Source organism: Marmota marmota, unplaced genomic scaffold, assembly GCF_001458135.2.
Source record: "Marmota marmota marmota unplaced genomic scaffold, marMar, whole genome shotgun sequence".
In the NCBI taxonomy this organism is placed as follows: domain Eukaryota; kingdom Metazoa; phylum Chordata; class Mammalia; order Rodentia; family Sciuridae; genus Marmota; species Marmota marmota.
The window spans coordinates 46,076,158-46,100,784 of NW_025999900.1; the positions used below are offsets into that span (position 1 = coordinate 46,076,158).

General features: G+C 36.8%; 1 protein-coding gene and 1 long non-coding RNA gene across 43 annotated transcripts in view; one reads left to right on the forward strand and one right to left on the reverse strand.

Annotated features, from left to right (window-relative positions):
• The window catches only part of Nrxn3 (neurexin 3), a 1,555,288-nt gene that overhangs the window by 1,118,416 nt on the left and 412,245 nt on the right, over positions 1-24,627 (forward strand). The window lies entirely within an intron of this gene.
• On the reverse strand, positions 1,584-17,496 carry LOC125615331. Its single transcript, XR_007345926.1, has 2 exons — positions 10,670-17,496; positions 1,584-1,959 (listed from the first exon to the last, which is right to left on the reverse strand). It is a non-coding gene; the product is annotated as an uncharacterized LOC125615331 (long non-coding RNA).

Genomic DNA, 24,627 nt, shown 5'->3' on the forward strand with positions numbered 1-24,627 from the left:
AATTCCATTATCATTTCTACCAAATGGGTAGAAACACATCTACAAAGTACATCCACTGAGCATGGCAGGCAGATAGATGGCAGTGCTCAAAATCCATAAGGATTTCTAGATCTACTCTGAAGTAAGAGCTTCTAAGCCTCCAAGAGTTATTCAATATATTTTTTTTTTCTGAAAAGAGAAGAACAAGCTCATCTGAAGGGCACAGAAAGGAACCATCATTGCAATGGTCAGAGGTTGGGAGGCCTAGATGTTAGCTCCAACACAGTCTGTGCTCCTGTGATCCTCATGACAACTTAGGCAGCTGTTTACTCTTTCAGGCTGAAAAAGTGGGGCAGAGGTGATACGCCATCTTGGACATGGTGGCAGGCTGGTGTAGGATATCTTGTGTCCATGGGTACTGGTGCCACCTGCTTCACAGCTACATCAATGATTCAAAACTGCTCCAAGTTTCAATTCAGTGTTAACAGGTGTCTCAAGGAAAACAACTTTTCCTATTAAAATCAGTTTGGAAGAGTTTCGGGAAATAAAATTAAAAGCTTATTTGTTTTGATGTGTGTATACAACAGGACCCCTCAGAATTGTTAATGTCCTGTTGTATTCTATACATTTGCAAAAGGGGGTAGGATATATTGTATTTCTCAAATTTAGTGAAGCATGAAATGCCTTTGGAACATAATATCTCTAAAGGCCAGTATTCCTTGAAAGACTTTGTGAAACCCTGAACTCTATGATCTCTAAAAGCTCTTGAATTCTCCGTTATCATCAGAATAACTGGCACTTCCCAGCCTTTGCCCTTCCTCTGCAGAGCATGAACTCTAGCTGCCTGCCAGACTTTGTCTTTTATGCTTCTTTTTCTCTGAAAATGGACCCTCCTTGCCCTTTCAATACCCCTGAAAAATGGGAATTTGATTTTTTCCCCTTCATTGTATCTGGAGTTTATGTATAATTCATCATTCTCAGTCAAAAGGAACTTCCTTGCTTAAGTACTCGGAAGTTTTCATCTGTCAGTTTAGTAAGGCAATTTCATCCCATCAAGAAAAACAAATAATTACAAAATAACCAGAATGAAATAACCGACCTGGCTTCCTATAACATTCAATGTAATTAAATAATGATGTATCATTACATGAAATGGTAGGCTGGCAACTAGTCGATTGTCCGTGATGATTCTGGGTTCACATTTCACTTCTATGAAAAATACAATATATTTTCTCATATTTTATCTTCCAGGAACCCTTGGATTATTATCTGAAAGAATATTAATAAAGTTTCCTATTCTGAAGTAGCATCTTTTAAACCCCTGGTATTTAGTCAACAGTATTTATACAAGATTAGTGGGGGCAGCTGGAGATATAGCTCAGTGGTAGAATGTTAGCCTCACATGCAATAAAGGCCCTTGAAACAAGAACAGTGGAATTCTGCTCATTGAGTTGTTATGGGGATTAGTTGAATAAATACAGGGAAAGCACAGACTGTCTCCCTACATAGTAATCCCTCATGAAATATAAACTTTTCTTATTATCATACATAGAATATCTTTGAAGGGTTGCATAGGATGTTGGCAGCATTAGATCTTGTTGAAAAAAAAAAAAAAGTACCAAGGGAATGAGGATAAGTTGAAGGGTAGGCTATATATGTCCCCTATATATGATTTTATACTGTTAAATATTTTAAAATTGCATATTTATTTTATCTAATCAAAAAATGAATAAAATTAGCAAAATAGCTCTACTTTACAAATGAAGAATTAAGTTCCCAATTTTATGATTAACTTTCCTAGTTCATATAAATAAGAGATAGTAAATGCAGAATCTTTTTTTGGGGGGAGTTATAGGAGATTAAACTCAGGAGTGTACCACCACTGAACCACATTTCAAGCTCTATTTTTTGTATTTTACTTAGAGACAGAGTCTCACTGAGTTACTTAGTGCCTAGCCATTGCTGAGGCTGGCTTGGAACCTGCCCTCCTGCCTCAGCCTCCTGAGCCGTTGCAATAACAGGCGTGCACCGCTGCACCCGGCATGAATGCAGAATTTAAAACAGCAGTTCAAACTCCAAAACTAGTGCTTTTTAAAACTTACTACCTATTGAAAGAGAAGGGACAGAGGGGAGGGATATATGTGTGGATGGATAAGGGTAGGCGCATAGTGGTGTTATTGGATATTTCTAGAATATTTTTTGATAAAATCCAACTCTTTTTCTAAGGTCTATGGATTTAGGCACTGGTTTCTTAATTTATAGTTTCTACTGTAAGTAAACCCATATTCCTAATCACCTACTTCAAATTGGAACCTCAGAGGACAAGACAGAGTGCCTGCATGGGGCTTGAGGAAATATGGTAGACCCATGCTGTGGAAGTTAGCCGATGTGTGCTTGGCATCTAACCTTCTATGCCTTTCATTTGTTTTGAACATTAAGCTCCCATTTTTCTGTCCTTTTTTTTGATGAAATGGACATGCAAATTTTCAAAATCTACTCAGCCTCCTCTCTCCCCTGAACAAAGGAATAATTGTACTATGAATCCATCATGTGTCCTAAGGAGGCAAATACAATATTTGTCTCTAAAAAGCCTTCCATTCATTTCTTTTCATATAAGAAGCAGAATTGGCAACTTCTTTTTTCACAGCTTGTAAATTCCAAGAAATTCCATATTTTTTATCTGTTTACTTGCTCTGTAGCCAAAAATGTAAAAGGAGCTGTATTGTTCAGCAGTGCAAATTCACAATACACATAGCTCTTCAGTTTTGGCTACAACATGATTTTGAAAAGTTTATGCAGGGACCATCTGAGTAATAAATCACAGAGGAGAAGAATTGCTTCAACCAGTCACCCCTTAGCTATTGCCTGAAAGAGCACCATGCTTTATCATCTCTGAATGAAGCTGGCTGGGATGCAGACTTCGTTTTATTACTCAGTGTAACCCATCTAGATAAATTTAACTTCTTATAGATTTGCTTCCTTTTAGTATTCATATCTTCCCCAGACTTTTCATTAATATTATGATACTTGAATTGGAGTATTCCCCTCCCTTCCCTTCATAATGTAACAGCTCTAAATTGACATTTGGTAGATTTATCATCACTGCTGTTCAAATTAGGTCAGTGTTTTTATTTCATTATACTGGAAATCCTCTTAGCTGCAAAATCAAGCTTGATTGTCTTTCACCTGAAGCATCGCTTCTGGCAAACGTTTCTTAGAAGTTTTTGCAAACCAGGAATTGCCAGGTTCTTTCCCCACCCCCACTCCTTATTTCCACCAGGTTTGGTTCATGTAAGCATTTCATATGTTTTTTTTAAAGAGGCACTTAAAAGGAGTATAAAATAGGAAACGATTAATGATCTGCCCTCAAGAGGCTTTCTGTGTGGGTGTTGGTGGGGAAGAGACAGAGAGGGGAAAGGAGACAGATGTTGCAATAAACATCACACTAGACCATCGTGTTGCTATGTGGAGTAATGACCAAGGTGTAGTGGAAAAAATAGAAAAAGGACCCTCTGGACACTTTACAGAACACTGAAAATGAGTTTTTTCAAATAATCTATGAATTAAGTCAATTCTTTTTAAATCTGGCTTTGGATCATAGATTTACTAATATTCTTTTGAACTAGAACAAAGCAGAAGAAAAATAAGTGAAATTTGATTTAAGAACGGAAAATCTTCTCAAAGTCTACCATTTTATCTCAGCTGCAAAGAAAATACATTTGATAACTTGTAAACACAAGTTATCCCTATGTTTACCTGGAGTTTTGGCCTTGCTTCTCAATGAAGGACTACATCTTTGGGAAACAAGCATCTTTATGTGGCTTTGCAGTTATGAAGTTGTTTAGGACCCACAGGCTTTTTAATAACAGGTTTCAGAGGCTGACACTCTTGGATTTAAATGCTCAACTAAATAAAATGTGATCTTTGGCAAATTATTTAATCTCATTGAGCCCATTTTCTTACCAAAAAAAATATCTAATAAGAGTAGAATTTATTAGAATTCTTACAATGATTTAAATAATGCATGTAAAGCACTTGCCACAAGACCTGACATAAGATAAGACTCAGAGAACCTTGGCCTTTGTTATTGTCATTGTTAGTAGATTGACCTTTCACATTTGATTTTAGAATGTTCTCTTGCCCCTCTTTCCCCAGTTGGCTAGCTTAAGAGTTTGGTTAAGATCACTACATGATAATTTAAGTTGTGTCTGAATTAGAAACCTCTGCATTATTTTTTTAACGTAGCTCTTTTTAAAAAATGTATCTTATATTTTGCTGCAATTATTTATAGATGATTTATTGGTATGGATTATCCTGTTCATCCTGTGTGGGACTCCTCCTGAGTGCAAGACTTCTCCTGAGTTCTGTAGGGAACCAAGACTGTTCCTTCAGATGATTGTACTGGTCCATCACTGTGTGATGTTTTATAGTGCATAATGACGGAGCATGACAGTGAGGCTCTCAGCCCTCAGCTCAGTGTTGGATTCAAGTTCATTCTCCAGGGCTTCCAACTCATCACCTCTATCATCAGACCTCTCTCTTAGCTATATTTGCATGATACTCAGAAATTCTGGAGGCACAATCAATTATCTCTTCTTGGGAAGAGGGGAAATTCATGCCAAGAAGTATGGTAAGGGATTATCACAGCCCCTGAGTGAAACATGATTTACTTCTCCTTTCTTCCCCCATTGTGGGTTATGTATGCAAGAGCATCTTTCATGTTTCATGTTTTATGTGAACAAGAGCAGAGCTAGAGTAAGACCTGTTTGGGTCTTGCCTGGATGCCTCTTTCTTTCCTGGCCAGTTACCCAAACCTTCCTTTCCACATGTGTTCATTGTGAAAATAATAGCAACTACCTTGTGAACATGTTGTAAGAACTTCATGCCTTGTACACAGCAAGGACTTATTGGCAGAATTGTTATATTATCATATATGCTACATTAGGTTATGCAAGCCTTTTGCTTTAATCTAAGACTTGACCAGGAGAGGGTTCAGGCACTAAGCTGTATCCTTGAGGAACCCCTGAAGGATGCTACATTAATGAAAGTTCTCTATGATTAACTAAAACCTCTAAAAGGACTCAGAGACAGCCAGCTTCAAACAATTGTGTACAGAGTAAACTGGGAAACAAAAGCAGAAGAAGTGTTTGAGAGTTGGATTTGATTTACATTCATAAACAGGAAAAGGGTTAGGGACTAAGCACCTCAGGCCATTGAAGTGAGCTTGGAAAGGTGATTACAGACACAGGCGATTTAAAAAAAAAAAATCCATCTGAACAGTGTTGCTTGTGACGTGTTCCTCTTTCTTTATCTCTCCTTATCATTTTATCCTCTACTTTTCCACTTACCCCCACACCATTCTCTACTCACCCATGTCTGTTGCCATAGGACTAAGTTGAATCGTATTGCCCAAAGTGTGTAAATAGAAGTCAAAAATAAGGTAACTCATGATGGTTCAGTAACCTTGGTTTATCTCTATAAGACTAGGAGAGTTTCCCAAATGCAAGAGAACTTGTGCCTCCTCTCCTACCTCACAGAAATGGTTCCTTCCCTCTTACTGGAATGCCACTAAGAGAAGCCTTACGTCAGGGTGGTGCTTACTTTGAGACAATGACAGCTCCTTGGGACATTATGTAGCATTTATGAAGTAAATATATGCACAGAAATCTATTTTAATCACTCTGTTTACCTGAGCAAGTGAAATGGACCCAAGTGTTCAATATTTTAAAAATATAATTAGAAGATTTTAATATCTTATTCCATTGTGAACTCTAGAGCTCTTCCGACACTGGAGATTTCCCATCAGATAACATCCTGAAGATTCAACAGGATTCATTTTAAGAGGCAACATTTTTAAGTAGAAAGAATTCAGAACTGCAGGCACATTGATTGGCTTTTAGTCTCAGCTCTACCATTAACTGTGTAGGGAACCTGGGAAAACCATTTAGACCTTTTGGGACTCTACTTTCCTTATCTTTAAAGTAAAATTAGCCTTGCACAGTGGTGCACAACTGTAATCCCAGTGACATCAGAGGTTGAGGTAGGAGGATTGCAAGACCTAGATCAGCCTGGGCAATTTAGCAAGACACTGTCTCAAAATAAAAATATGAAAAAGCCTGGGGATGTAGCTCAATGGTTGAGTACTCCAAATTCAATCCCCAGCACCCCTCCCCCCACAAAAAAGAAAATAAAATGAAGTTAAATTGATGATGTTCACCCTGTTTTACCAGTAGCATTGATGTGAATCTTAAGTAAAATAATATTTTCAAAAGCACACTGAAAACTATAAAGCATTTTATAAGTAGTCTTATATAACAAAACATAGAAATGTGTAGTTAGTGTCTTTAAGGGATGTATCATAAAACTAAAATGTCTGCTATGTTGCAACTTGGAAGGGATTGGTATAAAAATCCAACTGTCTGTAACAGGATGTCCAAATAGCAGTCTCTGATACTATTTTTTTTTTGATAGAAGGACATTGAGATTTGGCTCCAGAAAAAATTAATCAGAATTACACAGATCCAAATCTTCTCCATTATCACATCAGTCATGTCTAATAACTTGCCATGAAATTGCATTGGTTTCTACAAAGTGATCACATATGCTGATTCTCCTTTTCAACTGTGTCATAATACATCCATCTATCTCAGCATCCCAGTTTTTTTTAAAGGTAGAGGATGGCTTTTTATTTAGAAGAAAGTGTTTAAAAATCTATATCACATATTCCTCCTAGAGAGGGGGGATTTCTTTAGTATTCAGTAGGTAGTCTTTCCATAGCTTAAGTAATAAGGAACCTGGCTGATAATTGTCATTCTAGGTGTTGTAAGGAATCTAGTGTATCCAAATAGACACTGTAAGTTCAGCAGAGCAAATTAAAGTACTCTGATAGAGAATAACATGAAGAACAGGAGCAGATGCAGAAGGCTCTGTCCCAGAAAGGGGTAGGTCAAAAAATCAAAGCAGTACATTCCACTTGCTCTTTACAGGAAGAAACAATTGTAGTGAAATGGAAGGCCTTTCATATTACTGTAGGTTAAATAGATGGAAGAGTTAAAATCCCCTTAAATGTTATTATGTGTATAATGGATTTGATAAGATTGAATGCTTTTTAAAAAGTCTACTTTAAAGAAAAACAAATATAATAGACTATTAAGAGGTTAAAAAAGGACTTTAAAAGCCTATATTGATTAAAACAACAGTTAAAATTTGGAATATTTATTGTATACAAGTCAGCAAATAAAGCTGACCTAGATACAAGAGTATTACTGGAATTTTTAAATATACACATTGACTGAAGCCTTCTAATTTTTTGTATAATAATTATGAAAGGTATAGTAGGATAGAAATAAAAAAAATTACTTAAAACTTAGTGAATTTAGGGCAGGGGATGTGGCTTATTTATTAAGCTTGCCTAGTATGTATAAGGTCACGGGTTGCATCCCCAGCACTACAAAAAAAAAAAAAAAAATAGTGGATTGAGTTAAGTACTTGAAGTTATCAGGACTAAATTTGGATAAGGATATTTTGCAAAAATAAACAGTAATAGCAGGCATAATTTGTATTTTGTAAAATGTAGAGAAATCTAAAAATAAAAGATGATGTAATTAAAAATTGTGTTGAAAGACATCATCATTTATATTCATGTTATTCAATTAAGATGTATGATGGACATCCGAGTCACTGAGTTTGGTTCTGGGGTCAGCTGGAAGTGGAAATAGTAAGAATGATAATGATAGTAATAATAACAGCTAACATTTATTGTGTATAGAGCACATGCCACTCTGGTAAGCAATTTGCATGAATTGTCTTTTATTTCTTATGACATTACATAGCACACTTATTATCTCAATTTTTCAGATATAGACAGTGAAGTCCTTCGAATTGAAAGAATTTGCTCCAGGTCATGCAGCTAGCAAACAGTAGAGTAGTGTTTTTTAACCCAGGCATTCTCAAGATAATATTTGTTAAAGGACTATTTCTACCCAGGTAACAATATACATTAGTTATCTCAGTGGTTCTTAACCTGGAGTGCATATCAAGTTGGACCCATACCAGGCTAAAACAGAACCTCCAGAGAAAGGAGGCAGAACTGGGTATCAGTAGTTTTAAAAATATAAACATCAGTATTTATAAATATTGATATTTTAAAAAGTATCCCAGGAGATTTTAACATACAGTCAGGATTTAAAATCACTGTGCATTTAATATTCAATGCAAAATCTATATGTTTGTATGATTTCTATTTTATTTATTAAACCTGAGATTCAAGGATGATAACTGGCTGACTTGCTCAAACAAGGTCACTTACCTGGTAAATAGCTCAGCTGGAATGTAAATACAGTGCCGTCTGACCCATATTCTTCCTGATGCCATTTTAGCCAGGGCCATAAATTCACCTGTTCTTGTTAGTGTTTATTGCAGAACTCTAGCCTCAGCCTCACCTTACTATACTCACTATTGAACACCCATAAAGGGAGCCAGTTAACAGCATCTTTTGAATGACCATCTCATGTACAGCATTGTACTAATTGCTGTGGCAACAAATAGGGAAGGTATTAAAAATTCTTCCTTCTGAGATCTCTACATTCTAAAAGAGTTCTAACCGGGGGCTCGTGACCTGACTTCTGGGTGGCCCAACAGGTCTCATAAATTGTTGGGAGTTATTCATAGTTTTCACCAGATTATGACAAAGTGCCACAAGCCAAAATGTTTTAGAAATTCCATCTTGCTTTGATACAGGGGGCATGATTCCAGAAGCATTGGCATTTTCTCTTGAATTGTTCTCAGGAAAGCTAAAGAATACCCTTTCAAGGTGTTTCTGAGTTTGATACACTGTCAAAAACATTTGCAGCTGTCTAGGGAAGGATGTTATATGTTCTGTGTGTGTTTAAAAAGTGCTGTATGTGATTAAAGCAATAACATTAAATTTGTAATTAAGAAAATATATCTGAACAAGGATTTTGTTTCTACCAATAAACTATCACCGAGTAAAATGATATAGCAACATAAATACTTTAAATAATTTTATTCATTTGCATAAATAGAAGTAAATTCACACGTATACATATGTGATATGTAGGTATGTATATCTACATTATATATACACATTATATTTATATGATACATGTCCACACTGACATGTATTAAAAATTTTTGATTTCATTATATCATAGCTATTCTTCCCATATAATCCATTATTTAAAACTACATTAATAAATTTATTATTAATAAAAACTTAAATAAGAAAAGATCTGTAATGTTGTGATGTTTGTATATAAACACAATAGGGATTGTATGTACATAATTATAGAACCATATATATGTTGTATTTCCTAATATATTTACATGAGACTGTAAATATTTATGAAAGCTATGTACATTTGTTTATCGACATGGGATATATTTATTTTTTATAAATATGAGCCTGCAGACCTTTAATTTTGAATGAAGTTTTTTTTCTTTATTTTTTTGGTACTGGGGATTGAACCTAGGGGAACTTAACCACTGACCCACATTTGCAGCCTTTTTAATTTTTTTTATTTTGAGACAGGGTCTCACTAAATTGCTGAGGCTAGCCTCAAATTTTCAATTCTCCTGCTTCAGCCTCCTGAGTTTCTATGATTACAGGCATGCCCCACCATGCCCAACTAGACTCTTAATTTTAAGTACTACAATCATTCTCATTTTTGCTTACCAGAATCACAGAATCTTTTTAAAAGTGAGTCCTGACTTCCCTTAATTCTGATTTAATATGTCCTGAGTAGGCCTGGCACTTGAGTGTTGGAAAGTTCCTGAAATGACTGTGCTGCTTTGCTTAGGAACCATTCCTGTAGTCCGAGCACAGGAAGAGATAAGGAAGGAAGGATACCAGCCAACAGACATGCAACTAAGTAAAGAGGAAGAACCCAGGAGAATCCCTCCTAGGAGGGTGGCAATTCATTTGTTCATTTATGTTAAACCACTTAAGTCCATACTATGCTTACACTTTCATTTTATTCATGTGATTTATACAAACTAAATGTCAATAGCAATCATTAATGTCACAGGAAAGAGTGTTATTAATTTTTTAACACTGCTTGTTTTTCAACCACTACCTATCTGACCTGGTAGAGGAAATTTTGAAGGGAAAAGAGTCACTTTTAAACTATGGCCTGTTGGTCAATGCACTACTTACTAAACTTTATTTTCCCATCGAAATAAGAAAATCCTGCCTTCAGGGAATTAAATAGAAATCTATTTTCTGATCTCCCAGTATACTGCAAAAGGAAAAGATAGCTGGTCTCTTTGGGGAAAGAGCTGTTAGGAAGGCCAGAGACAGCTGTCTCAGAATATAATTAGTAAATGGTACTGGGACAGAGTATAATTTAAAATAGGGGAGTTTGGAAAGAGGTATGTTTGCTTCCTTCTTGACATTTTTTTTTTCTTTTCTCAAATCTACACAGTTCTTCAGTTAATTAGTGTCTTGTGATTAAAAATAAAGCCCCCCCCTTTACCTGAATGGACCATTCCCTCTATTATATGCTTGTACTGACCTTTTTTTGGGGGGGTGGAGCAGGGAGATTACTGGGAATTTGAACTCAGGGGCACTCAATCACTGAGATACTTTCCTGGCCCTGTTTTGTATTTTATTTAGAGACAGGGTCTCATCGAGTTGCTTAGTGCCTCGCTTTTGCTGAGGCTAGCTTTGAACTCATAACCCTCCTGCCTCAGCCTTCTGAGCCACTGGGATTATAGGCATGCACCACCATGCCCTGCCCTTATATTGACTTTTGTCTACTTCATCTTTAGTATACTGTTTGCTGGGCTGCCTGATTTTAAATTGCAGGATTCTTGGTACCGTAACTTAATCATCCTTGTTGTTGATCAATATATTTTTTGTTGAATGAATGAACATTTTAATGAATAAATCAACTATAATGGTTAATCACCCTTTGAGAATTGCATATTTCTTTTTGATGGAGTTTTGCTCACGTTTATCCTAAGCTTCCTTGTTCAGTTTCTATGTAACAGGTAATCTAGTATAATGTTGAACAAGCTACAGGTTAAAAAGGAATAATCTTAAGGTATGTCTAGTACCTGGACATAATCACAAAACAATGGCTTTCTTAATTTAAAGAAGAGATAAGTTATCCAAACCCAGAATCTATGAATTTGGCTTAAAATACTGGAGTTCATTCCTGGCAAGGAAGGGAGGGTTGGCCAGAGGAGAGCATGGGGCGAGAATCCTGCATATAGCAAGTTTTGCAATCTATGAGTGATTAGGGCCTGCACTTTCATGTCTTCTAGGAATGCAAATTGACAACAGGCAGAAAATCCTTAGCTAGAAGTCACTGGCTGATAGCTGGGCCAGCCAAACTGTAAATTTACATGGAATCCAAATGAAGTGTTGAGACAGCATTTCAAATATCTCTTGCTTAATGAGTTTCTGTGCCTGGTTAGCAGGTCAGCAGTCTGACTTACCAGTCACATTTCAGTTTACAGACCCAGTCTTGAATAAGGAACCTGAGCTCATATGTAACATTTTCTTCTCTTCCTTTGCTCCAACTGAATCCATCAACTTCCATCATATATCAAACAGGGAAGTTAAATTGACAAGAAGCTCACTCTCAAGAGCACTCTGTGAACTATATATTTTTGCCATCCTCTCCCTTTGCCTTCTAATCTTAAATGAGTGGATACAAGCATCATTTCTTGAGAAGGGCTGAAGCAGTGTTATAGGTGTCCATGTTGTATGTACCTACCATAAGTAAAACCTGGTTGGTGTCTTGTGAAATTTTCAGTGCCAGGTTACAAACTCTGTTTTAAAATCACTTGTACAGAGCTGGGATATTCTTCGAATATCCTATCAGGAAGTTTTTTGCAATATTGACAGCAAAAAAATAAAAAATAAAAAAAGAGGACAGGAATTAATTATTTCAAAAGTGAAACCCTCTGAACTCAAACCTTGATCTAGGATGACCAAGAACCAGAAAAACTAAATTATCTATACTCTGCACATCTAAGTAAGGTGAACGGTTAACAGATGGAAGATGCTCAATTGTTTTACCAATGGAAAAACCAGAAACAGAGGAAAGTGTAAGATCTTTGATTCCTAGGACTTGGCAATCCTCTTTTGGGTAAAACTCTTGGCTTTTTGCCTGTTCTCAATCTCTGTCCATTTAAATAATGAAATTGTGCTTTAAAGTTAAAGAGAGAAGCATGTGATGGAGGGACCTAGGTGGTCTAGGCTTTAGACATCAAATCTGGGCTTTCATCCATCCTCAAAGAACTCAACTCTGACCTGATTTCATAGGCTGTGTTCCTAAAAAGCCTCTTTTTCTCAGAATCTCATAATGCATATTGATCTTCCAAATTAGTCGAAGAAATTATGCCTTCACCTATCTCAGACCTTGATGATTTCTCCACATTCAAGTTTGCTGGTCCTATGCAGGGTCTCTGGAGTCTCCAGAATTTATTTTATGAACTTAGGTTCCTTAAATCCAAACAAAAACCTGACTCTTCAGTTATATACCAATAATTCTTCCTCATAATATTCATTCTCCTGGGATTTTGAGTTTCCCGAGCTACTTCATAGCTCCCAACATTTCACCACTAAAATATTTCAATGAAGAGTTTTTTACCACACTTTCCCAGAGACAATAACATTGTTGTGTGATCTATTTTGAAGGAAGTTGTTTTTTCCCTAGCTAAAAGCAAAGGATTAAAAATAAAAAGTTCAAAATGTTGTTACACTTTATCATGTAGTATATATAGTGAAACTGATAAATTATTGAACATTGATGAAATATCTACTACTGGGCCAGATATTGAAAGTACAGGAGAATAATGAGGCATGGTTTCTGTCTTTGGGGGTACAAAGGGCATTGTGGGGAGTAATAGGATGAATTCTTAGAATAATGTGAATAAATATAAACTCAAGAACTACAGTAATGCATGAGGCAAGTATTTATTGAGAATTTATTCTTTGAAAATCAGTTCTATGGGGCATGCAAGTAAGTTTATAATATAATCACTTATATTAGTTTGCTAGTGATGCTTTACAGATTGCAGGGGGGAAATAGTGGCTTAAAACAATAGAAATTGAATTTCCCACAGTTCTGGTTAGTAGGAGTCCAAAACCAAAGTGTTAACTCTGTCATGCTCCCTCTGAATGCTCTCAGGAAATGTTCTTCCTTGACTTTTCCTAGCTTCTGATAATTGCCATTTATTCTTGGTGTTCTTTAGTTTGCAGCAGCATCAGTCCAATCTCTTTGTTTCTGTGGATCCTTGGACTTCTTCCTCATATTTATGTCTGTGTGTACCTTTACAGAGTCTCAAAGAGATGCCAGTCATTGTATTTAGGGTTCGTCCCAATCCAGTATGACTTCATCTTGACTATTTGTATCAGCAAAGGTTCTATTTGTAAGTAAAGTCACACTCTGAGATTCTAGGGAGATGCTCTTCAAGCTAGTAACCCCCTTTAAAAATCTTATAGGGCTTATGTTATAGAGTTCATACATGATATGCAATGTTTTTCAGAGAAGTGGGCCAGTATACCTAAGTAGTCTCAGGGAAGGTTACCTGGGAACAGGTCTGACTATTGCAATATTTTCTTATATATGTGGAGACAGACATTATTACCCTGAATACACATATAATTATACTACTAGTGCGACTCAGAACCATGTATAGCCAGAGGAATGAGAAATTATGTTCCATTTGTGTACAATGGGTCAAAATACATACTATAGTCATTTTACCGGTTAAATGACTTTTACCCTGTAAAGGTACACACATACATAAACATGAGGAAGAAGTCCAGGGATCCACAGAAACAAAGAGATTGGACTGATGCTGCTGCAAACTAAAGAGCACCAATAATAAATATATAAATAAATAAATATAAATATAAATAAATAAATAAAAATAGTCATGTATAATTAATTAGATTTTTAAAAAATTAACATTTTAAATAGTAATCTACCAAGTGAGATCTAGACTAAGTTGCCCATAATAGCCTCAAATTCATGATTTTCCAGTCTCAGCCTCCCTAGTAGAGAGGGCTACAGAGCACTGTGCCTGGCTTGATGACCTAGACTGATTTATGTAATTTAATCTTGCAACATTCTTTGCAATAAGTATAATCCTTTTCATCATATAGATGGTAAACTATCTCAGAAAATTTAACTAACTTACTAGCTAAGAGCTGGGATCCAAACAAAACCATTTTCCATACGTATTCTTCATTTCTAATAGAAAAAGATAAGCATGCATCTTGTCACTGTGATTTAGACCTTAGCAAAACATTTGTCATGATCATATTTGAAGCTAGGATGGGTTCATCATATTGGATGTATATACTGTATCTCAGTGTTCCATATCAATTATCTTTTGGTATTTGTTACAGAGAAAAAGAATCATGGAAATATAAGAACTTATTATCTTCCTTAAAGCCCCAAATACTTTGAAGATTGGAAATGGCTATATTAAACTTGATCATACTTACATAGGTACACTCTGACATTTTCCCTGTCTTCCCTTTTGTTTCCAATTTATGATCTAAACAAAGATGGTAACTAACACACTTGTGGTAAACAGAACACTTGAGTTGCCCACTGGATTATGTAGGCTGAACCATTTGCAGTGGTGCAGAAACACACAGGCAGAGTGCGCAGGTATCTAGGGGACCAGTGTCCAGTCTAATTCCCTCACAAACTTACAGCATGGTTCAGGAATGTATTTATTGGCCAAATCCTACCTACAGATCTGTTGTTTGTTTAGTAAACTATCTTGAAATATATCTTGGACTTGAATGACCCTAAGAAAGGCAGGCACTCTCCAGGTTCTTGTAAGCCTCACTCATTGTTTATCCTTGGCCTGAATTATATATTTATGTTAGCCCTCTAGCTTCTGGATGAAGTTCTGTTTGCCACTCTAAATTTAGAACAGTTGTAATCAAAGTATGGTTCCTGGGCAGGCAGCATCTGCTTACCTGGGAACTCATGGGAAATACAGTCCCACCTCACACTTACTGTCTCAGAAACACTGGTAGAAGACCCACGGATCTGTGGTTTGACAAGTTTCCCAGATGATGTGCACATGCACTGTACTTTGAGAAGCCCTGACAGAGAGGCAAATTACCATTTCTTAGATAAACCCCCTCCTTCCTTAGAGAAAAATAGCATCTGCTCCTTTTCTAATGATGAGCTTTTCCACAATCCTCTTGGCTGGCAAGTGCATCTTATTACACTGTTTGCTCACCTGTCCCAACAGCACCAATGCCAGGGACCTACTTTTCCATACTCAGAAACATGCCTGTTCAAAGTGGTGCATGCCATTTTTTCATTCACTCATTTCTCACTCATTCAACAGTGAAACTTGCTAACTCTCCACGAGCACTATGTCAGATGATGCTTTAAACTTAGAAATGTGCATAGCATATGCATATTCATTGTAAAAATCCATCTTTCCAACTCCTGAAGGGTAAGAAACAACTTCTTTTCCTGCTATAAAAAAAATATCACATAATTCGGGCCCCAAACTGGATGTTATATATTGTCTAAGAGACTGTAATAATTCTGAGAAGATTTTATATTTAATTGTATGAATTAGCATAAGTAATATCAATTAGATTGTAGGTCTTAGATATAAATGTCACCTTATAGCAGGCCCAGAAAGGATTTCCTCTCACCTCCCTTAATTAGTGAGATGGAATATTTGGTAGACATACCTCATCTAGTTTTGTATAAATGTATGGGCTGTTTGCCACTATTTAAAAGTCAGAGTTCAAAGTAAATAGACTGTTAGTATAGGCTTGAATAGCCATCCATCTATCTAACTGTCCATCATCCATTCATCCATCCATCTGGTCACCTACAAGGCAATTGTTAGTGGAATGCCTACTCTCTTCCATGTGCCATGTAAGGAGTTGCTGACAGAGTTGTGAGCAAGACAAACTCAGAATGTCATAAGACTTTCTATATAAAAAGGCATCCCAAGAACTAATTTATTTAATAAACTGAGTAAATTTACTAATTAATATTTCATATATAACATGAAAGTAATTATTTAACAATACCCGTGAAACAAAAAATACAGGATGTACTTAGAGCCAATGGTTTGGAAACTATGGAAGGGTTGGATATCAGAACATAAATAATTTGTTAGACACTTGATTTGATTAGTTCAGAGAACAAAGACCATGGGAACTAGTTGGAAAAGAATAGACTGTAGGATTCAGAAGAGACATGGGAAGCTATCCTTTTACCAGACTTTTCCTCTGTTTGGAAATGAGGGACCTGGGACCCAGAAAAGTCTAAAGAAATTATCTAAAAGCACTTCCAAAGAATGGAAGATGTGTGTGTAGATACCACCCCAGGCCCTCTTCATCCTAGGCTGGGGATGAGGATATGCCTTTCCCAACTGTAAGGCTAATTATTATATCATGAAGGACATCTTCAAAGATTTGGAGTAGGAAAAATGTGTTAGGATTGGGAAATTGTCACTTGAGCGGGTGAAGGCATATGAGGGGGAATAACAAAGCTCCCTACCCTAATGGAACATGAGTTTATAGACTGTGTCACCCCCTGTCCCTCCCTCTTTTGGTGACTGTATTCCAAATGTAGCTGCTGTAACTAATATGCAGTATAGCAGAAGCACACCATGGAGAATTTGTTTTAGTTGGCTTTTTTTCTTTTTTTGTGACAAAAATATCTGACAAGAGCGACTTATAGAAGGAAAAGTTTATTTGGGCTCATGGTTTCAAAGATCTCAGTCCATAGATGGCCAGCTGCGTTGCTCTGGGCCCAAGTTGAGGAAGCCCATCAAAGCAGAAAGGTTCAGCAGAAGAAAGCTACTCGGTTCATGGCAGCAAGAATGTAGAGAGAAAGGTGGTGAAGAGACCACAGGGACAATGGACCCTTTTAGGGCATACCCCCAGTGACAGGCTTCCTGCAGTCATACCCTCCTGCATACAGTTAACACCCAAGTCAGTCCATTCCAACGAGGATGGACTGATAGGTTACAGCTTTCATAATCTAATCGTTTCACTTCTGGAAATTCCTGCATTAACAGGAGTTTTGGGGGAATACCTCAGATCCAAACCTGAGAGAAGGACGAAAGAGTCCATGCTTGACAGTGTAAGGCTGTGGGAGACAACTCGAAGTGTTAGAAGTCAGTCTCCATTCTATAATAACTTTGACCCCTGCATGTGGGTGGCAGAGTGGCAATTCTGAGAATTGCCCCAGGTACAACATGTGTGAACTTCAAGGTGGTACCAAGTGCTAGAGAGTACTTGTGCTTCAAAGGTGAGACTAGAGGAAATTATGGGCAGGTAGAAAAGGAAATTCTTCCTTTGCTGTCATCTCCTCAATTTTATTGAAATCTTATTGCAGACAATTAGATTCCATTACTGGGCCCTTAAACTTTTGTTGGAAAAGTACTGCTGAAGGACCTCATAGGTTTATTTAAAATATTTTAAAAGCCAGGCAGAGTGGTGCACATCTGTAATCCCAGTGACATGGGAGTTCAAGGCAGGAGGAATGCAAGTTCCAGGTCAGCCCCTGACACTTAGTGAGACTCTCAGTCTCTCTAAGTTAGTTAGACCTGTCTCAAAAATATTAAATAAAAAGCACTAGGAATGTAGCTCAGTGGTAAAGCACCCATGAGTTCAATCCCCAGTATTGTTAAAAAAAAATTAAACTAATCTAAAATAAAATAGTAATTTAAATGTTTCAGGGGCTTTACAATAGTTCTTCAAAACCATTGTTTCTATTTGGTTTACAATGACCTTTGGAAGTGGATAATATCATTTCTACTTTATAGACTAGGAAAATGAGTCACAGAGGGACTAAATGACTTGCCCAGAGGTCTTGGTATTCCAAGTTACTTCACACCTAAGGAAGACTGTGAGGGTAAGAGGTGGTTGATGGTAAACACACCTCAGGAAGAAGTCTTCGGAATATAAAAGGCAACTAGGTTTTGAGTTTCTCTAATGAAAGATAAGGGGCAATAGATTTAAACTAGGAGCACATGCTGTGATTAAATTTGGAAAGAAACGCACTGTGATTTAAAAATGTATGAAGGGCTTATGGGAATGAAGTACTAGAAAGAAAATAGGAGCCAAGAACAAAGGGTAAAGACAGAACAAAGCTGTGAGATGTGTGCCCGGTTTGTTTAGGCTTTAAAACTGTCTAAGTTTACCATCTTTCAGGCTTACCCTTTCAAAAGGGACCGAAGAAAGGATGCCTCTTGCTGTAGTTTGTTTGTTGTCCTCTCTCATGCATCTGCCTTGGCAAGGCATGTACCTGTGTGGGCAGGTGCCTTCACAAACACACACACAAACACACACACATGCACACGCACACGCATACATGCACATGCACACGCACACAAAGTGGGAGCAGAGAGAAGTCAGTGGGTGGTACAGAGAGATGGGGCAAAATTGGTGCATCAGGGGGCCTAAATCTATGCAATGAACAAGTTCATAGCAATTTCCCCAGGAGACTATCATATTCCAGTGAACGGGCGTACAGCAGAAGGTTGCCATGGCAACAAAAGGCCTGAAATATTGACTCTGACTAGCAACAGGCCAGTGAAACAGCCTAACTAGGATTTATGGCACATTATGGTGTGAAAAGCAGGAGAAAATTACTGTAAAGGCAGGAATTATAACACAACAGAACATATAAACTCCCAAATCCATCTTCCTAATTAAAACAGCATACTCGGGGGTAGAGCGCATAGTAAGGCTGTTAGCTTAAATGGGGATATGCTATCAGTGCTTTGTTACAAAGTTTATTGTCCTTAAGACTAATTGTGTGTGTGTATTTGCAGAGCAAGAGGGTAGGCGTGGGGTAAGGTGTTCTTGGGAGGGGAGAAAGCAGTCTGGGGCCTTGGAATCCTCAGGAACCTCCTACTTCTCTTTACACAGTAGGCTGTGACCCCACAGGACCTTTCCAGAAGATGCCCCATCCCTCTGTTTGTCAAAGTCATCGTTTTCAGGGATGTCAGCTGGGAGCATGATACCATAGTCAAGTCCATTCAAACTTGCCAAGGAAGGGAGAAGAAAAGGAATATTAATCAATGAGGTTTATTGTTGAGAAAAAGGATTTTGTATTACTGACCCAAAAGGGCAACTCAGTATCTCAATATCTATGACAGAATTAGTCAAAGCATTTCAGAGATGTTTTCCAGATTAATTTCTTAAGAACATTCCATTTTTCTACATTCCTAACTTAAGAAATAAAAATAAAACAGTGTTCAGTAGATGCACAAAGTATTCCCTATTGACTAAAATGCATTTATTTCTTATAAATAGAAAGAAATCTATTCAGGTTCCACTTTGGTAAGTTGCACACACACACACATGAAAGGACAAGAACCAACACTGTCATACACTAGGCCATTGGTGAGTAAAGTACCACACTGTTTAGAATTAGTCAAGGAAAGAACACACATAGCCTAAATCAAATGACTGTAAAACATGGTATAGAGCAGGTCTCAGAGACACGAGAAGGGCTCATTCTGGAGTGCATTTGAATTTTGAATAGATGAGATTCACCAGTTTTTTTCACTGAAGTTTTTACGGTCTTTAGATAGAAATTCAGGACCAAGATCAGAGAAAAGCAAGCCAGGAGGAAACTCCCCATGTCTCACTTTGGTCCTGAAACCTAGTTCTCAATCTGGGAGCCAAGTCAGGGAGAGGAGAGACCCATTAGGGTACAATGGTTAATTATTCATCATTTATTCAAGTATTTATTGAGTGCCTGATGTAGTCTATCTAGTAAATGCTGGAAAGACACCCAGGAATATGATCAATGCAATGCTTGCTCATTTGGGGAGAACAGACTGCAAATGAAGTCATCAATAATTATTTACAAATACATTAAATACACAAAAGAAAATGCAGAATTAAAAAAAAATTATACTAATTCTTCAAGTAACTCCATCCTTCTTTTCCAAAAACTGAGATTTAATTAACAACGTACTGCCCACCTGACATTCTTCTTTGTTGGTGAGATTACAGAAGCCCACATTCCCATAGCTCATGCCAGTGTTGTTTTTCTGTCACTCTTAATGGTCAGATTATGTGTGTGTGTGTGTGTGTGTGTATCTGTGTGCATGTGTCTGTATGTGTGTGAGAGAGGGGAGAGGGTGAAAGAGAGAGAGAGATATTAAATACAACCTGTCTAGAGGGCATTTAAAATATTTTGCCAAAAAAATCATATCTGTGTATTTTCAGTTACTCATTTCTTTGTCCTCAGTTGCAATTTAGGAAAGAAATATTATTGGGGATGCTTAGCAGTTGTCATTAGGTAATGAAAGGTTTTCCAGTGGCAAAAGAAAACCTATGTAGTGAATATGGTTAAACAATATATGATTAAAGCATTATATATGCCTTATTTATAAGTATTTGCTATCAATAACAGCTCCCAAACGCAAGATTCACCAATGTTTCCATAGCATGGGGGACTTTGGCTGTAGATTAATAATGCCATGATATTTTCCTTAATGAAGCTGGAAATGATTGCTTTATTTTAACACAGGGACCTCTATGTTCCCCCTGAGTTTGAGCCTTGAATGTAGATGATCAAGGATGCTATATCACAGCTGTCTTCATGCTGATAATGACTCTCCTTGGGATTTCATAATTTCTGCCTGAAATCCATTGTTTCCTCTCAAGAGGCATTGAGTGAATTTATAGGGAGATTTTTCAATCCAGGCACAAAATAGGGATCTTACATTTTGTGTGTGTCCCCACAATTTGGTTATTTGACTTTCTGTCTCCCATTCTCCTCATTTTCTTTAGTTTCAGGTCCATGATGAAGGCTCAGTATTAAGCATTAGTGCATATTATTATTTTGTGTTTTTATTCTACTTGCACCTTTTTAAAATATTACCCTCATGTACTTCTTATTGTTTTGCAGAATAGGCATAGTAATGATGGAGACAGTAAAGGACAATGATTAAGGGGTTGGGGTTGTGGCTCAGTGGTAAAGCACTTGCCTAGCATGTGTGAGGCACTGGGTTTGATTCTCAGCACTGCATACAAATAATTAAAGAGCCATTGACAAATTATATATATATATACACATATATATACACATATATATACACACATGATTTTAAAATAATAAATGATATATACACATATATATACACACACACAATGATTTAAAAATAATAACAAATCATAGAAGTGTGTGTGTTCAAATTCTAGCACTGCCAGTTTCTAGCTGTGCCTTGAGCAAGTGATTCAGCTGATCTGTGACCCAGAAAGTGAATGGGCATTAAGAGTAGAACACTTGTAACCATACCCTGTCCTCAGTGAGACATCAAGAATTAGCTATTATTATTATTGCAGGTGTATAGAGTAGCACCCATGTACTTCTACCATGGGTTGAAACTCTCAGAGTTTGTATCTTCTACCTGATTAGTAACTGCTTGAACAAGAAACAGAAGTCAGAATTCATTGTTACTAAACTGGAACTAAGCATTCCTCTGGCCTTTTGGTGAATCCAGCTCCTATCACAATGTCTTCTTTGATATAAGGAGAGTAACTAANAAAAAAAAAAAAAAACTGAAATTGTGTCCCTGTGCCCAGATTATAAGCAGCATCCTCAAATGTTTATGGACCTGTGCTCAACCCTGTTAATACAGTTTAACATATTAGTATATGATATGTTATATGATTTAACATATCGTATGTACTGATACGTTAAACTGATACAGTTTATCATATTCAAAGGAGCAGCATTGATATTCCCTTGTTCCTTACAACCAAATTTATCCAATTGAGAATAGTAGCTTCTATCTATTCATGTTTGATGCATCTGGGACAACCTAATTTTTCTAGGACATGGTTCAACTAACTGATTTCTTAGTTAAGGGAAACATCACCACAATTACTTTTGAAAACGAATGGTTTGAAGGATATCTGATTACTACAGTGAATCTAATATTCTCACAGCTCTGTGAATTTATAATCTGACAAAAATATTATAAAATGAGGGAATATTTAATATTTCTGATTATTATTCTATATCCATCATGCAGACCTCACCTAAAGCATTTGCAGCCTCCTGATGATACATTATTTAAAAAGAAATTTTAGCAGTAGTTTCACCTGGAGCAGGTGGAAATGTTTGTATTAAAGATGGTCTGAATGCAGACAGAGAAACCTGCTCGGTTTCTCCTGCTTTCCTCATTCCTTCTCTCTCTCTCCTGGGCTTTCAAATTCCTTTTCACTTTCCTCCCTTCTGGGGTCACACTGGCCCCTGAGTCTTTATCCCTAATATGTTCCCCTTTCCTCACTCCCTTTGTCATCTTTTGTCCTGTTCTCTTTTCTGTAATCTGTACACAAAAGCATATCTTCCTTTGGTCCTGTAGGTGTCTACTTCGCAGAACATTATTCAATTCAAAGAAATCCACTTTTTAAAAAAAAATTTTTGTTTGTTTGTTTTGAAAGGACTCCTATCCACCATTAGAATAGTTACCAGAAATCTTCCACCTCTGGATAGGGGATTCTTCAGAACTTTTGAACCAAGTAATTAGATCATTTTCTGGCTAAACTAGTGCCTCCTTCTCATCTGAGTGAGTAGGAGTAGGGACTTGTAGACTGTTAACACCTTCCACTGAGTAAACTGCTTACAGTCTTCTCAAAGTTAATTAATATGTAAATACTTGCTATGAGAAGGTAACACATTTTTTAATTAACATAACAAGAGCTGAGAGTAACAGACTACATATGTGTGTGTATGTGTGTGTGTGTGTGTGTGTGTGTATCTATATGTATACACACATACATATTTTTCAAAGCTCCTCAAAATATTGCCTGGAGTAAATTTTTAAATAAAACACAAAATATCTGAATTATATAAAGATTCCTATGACAAACATTAATGCTGTGAGCATTTCCCGATTGTTCATCTGCCCAATTCCTCTTACTGACTTATGGCCATTTGCTACCTTACTAGGTTTGACCTTTTGAAATCAAAATCCTGTGTGAAGCATGGACATTTTCCAACTTTTTAAATGAAGTTCAATTAGAGAACATCTCTCAGTTATTCTTGGGTTTTTTGTCCTGCCTCCCTTTTTTTTCTTTTTTCTTTTCTTTTCTTTCTTTTTTTTTTTTTTTTTGAGATGATGGTGGAGTATAAATTTGTCTTTAAGTTTTAACAACAAAATAGATATTTTCATACTTTCTTCCAATTTCTCTAAGTTCTATTTAAGGTCACTTCTACTTCCAGTGGCTCCTTTCTGATTATTATAATCAGAATGGCTGAAGAAAGAGTGCTTTCAATATGGTTTATCTAACATAATTTTCACAATTATTTCTTATTATCATAAAATATAGTACTTATTTGCCACACGCACACACTCACACACACACACACACACACACACACTCAACCTAAAAAACCACACATGTTCATTTATTTCATCTTCTCATTAATTAGACCATCTAGCATCCTAATGTTGCTTTCCTTTTAAAACTAATTTGCTGAGTTCTTTCAGGCACCAAAGTATCCAAAACTGCATGAAGAACTCAACCACTAATGTATTATATTGGTAGGGGCTTCTTAGTGTGTTTGTTTAAAATGTGATCTATTAATTAATCTGTATTATTATAATCCATTATCATAAACCAATCCGAAAAGATCTAGGCACCCATCCCCCCCCCCCAACTTCTAGAGCTTACAATAATAGCCACAGAACTCACAAGGACAAAAGCAGATCATACTTAAAGCTGTAGGCTATCAGTTCGGATTCTGGCTCTCCTTTCTATGTGACCTTCAACAATTTACTCTTAACTTGTTTTGGCTTTACCTTTGAATTAGTAAAATGGAGTCCAAAGAGTCCTTATGCAGCATGAAGAGCCCAAACTTTACTCATTGCTCCTTAGGATGCATACATTATTCAAGATCCCCAGTTATCCATTTGCTTAGCTTACTTACTCACTTAATTTACCAACACTGTTGAGTCTTAGCCTCTGTCCTGGGTAATGGTGATACCATCTTGTGTTTTAACCTGACCACAGATTCAACACATTCTTTCATGCATTATCTCTTTTGAGCCTTCAGGGTACATTTTATAGCTGTTTGGGAGGGAGCAGTGATAAGTGAATTTATCCAGGTCCATTCAGCTAGTACTGACATGGTCTGAGCCCAGATTCTATTCCCCCTTGCCACTCCTGTTAGGTATTACACCAGATGGGTTTTCTCCAAGGGGTCATTGTGAGGGTCCTATTCATTGTCCTACTGAGTGATCATATTGCCTGTATGGACATCAAAGTTTGCAAGCACATGACTTGTACTCCAAGAATGACTGGTACAGTGTTGTTCAGTGTATAATAACAGGGTTATTTTTATTCCACAGTCTGATTATCTAGTTTTTATTGGTAAATTGGAAGATCTGGCAACACTGGCTTTGTAATCATACCAGGTAACAACCAGCTGCAGCTGCCCTCTTTGGTGGAGGCATGCACTACCTCATCATACTCCCACTATGCCCCTCACCACCCCACACACAGTGTTTTTATTTATAACTGTGCTTATGCATTAATATTTCTTACACTCTGACACCTTATGGTTTATTCTATGTGGCATTTGAGTTTTTAATCATATATATATATATATATATATATATATATATATATATATATATATA